A 1,300-nucleotide genomic window follows, 5' to 3' on the forward strand; every position below is an offset into this window, starting at 1 on the left:
TTTTGCAACCCTTATTTTGTATATAGGTTTCTCCGCCATTATAGATTATATATGGTATGCTGAGTGCTGCTAACATTGAAATTTTCCAGTTTGGGATTAATATCTATCTATCCATCTTCTCAAAACTTTGTGGGTCTTTATTTAACATCAGAAAAAGGGGAAAATGCCATGATGAATCATTATTATGTGATTATGATGTGACGTGCACCAGCTACAGGCTTAAAAACACTTTGATTACATCGAACAATGATGGGAGACGTCGGTGTTTGCTTTTCAGAGACTGTAGGTGCCGTGGCAACAAGTACATCGGGGCTTTTAGACAAATCAGGTTCCCCATTTATCTCGGATCTTAACGTGACCACTATTAATCAGTCAGACGCTGTTAATTTGGAATACTTTGATGACAGAAATACATGATTACTACAGGGACAAGGCTGAGGATGATCTGCTTGAATCACAATTTGAGTTCATAGCACAAGGAGCTGAGATACAGTAAATGAAAAAAAAAAAAAAGGAAATAAATAAATTCCGAGTTAAATAACATGCTCATTTATCAGGTTTGCCTCATAGAAGACTAAGCACTGCAGAATTTCTGTACTACACAATATATCTACTACAATATGTAGCAGTCTTTTTAAGAGAAAGAAGAGGCATGCTGGGTTAAATGTCACATCAGACCAAGGCTGTCTTGGCAGGTCCTGGAGCAGACAAGAAACATACTTACTCATCATTTCAAGCTCAGAAATGGAAATGAGAATTTGCTATATTATGAGTTGAAAGTATTTTAACCTTCCGGCAGTAAACTCTGCAACCACACAACCGCCTTTGGTTGTTAGAGACATGTGCAAAGATTGCCTACTTCAGACGATTCATCTGTTTGACTTTGTGAGGGTTGTCCAGCCGGTGGGTGGAACCCCAAAGTAGGGGACAAAACCACATATTAAAATCAATGTATTTTGAGTTTATTAACAAAACTCGACTGGATGGTAAGTCCCAGAAATAAAACAAAAATGAAAAAGACAAACAAAAGGCACTGGAAACTCCAGGAGAAACAAAAACTCAAAGCTGCTGCCTGGGCAGGATTCTGGCTCTCCCTGGGAGGCACTGAAAGGTAGGAAAAAGAAACACAAGCGATAAATCCAAAGTTGCAAAAGGTTAAACCTTAAAGGCACTAGGCAACACTGGAGCGCTGACACAAACCGCAACATGTGGAATTATCTGGCACTGGAGGGAAGCCACGGCCAACCTTTTGAGAGTGTTTGATTGCGAAGTGGTCGCAGCTGTGTCATGTGCTCCTGCC

The sequence above is a fragment of the Chelon labrosus genome (genome assembly GCF_963514085.1).
Source record: "Chelon labrosus genome assembly, chromosome: 6".
In the NCBI taxonomy this organism is placed as follows: domain Eukaryota; kingdom Metazoa; phylum Chordata; class Actinopteri; order Mugiliformes; family Mugilidae; genus Chelon; species Chelon labrosus.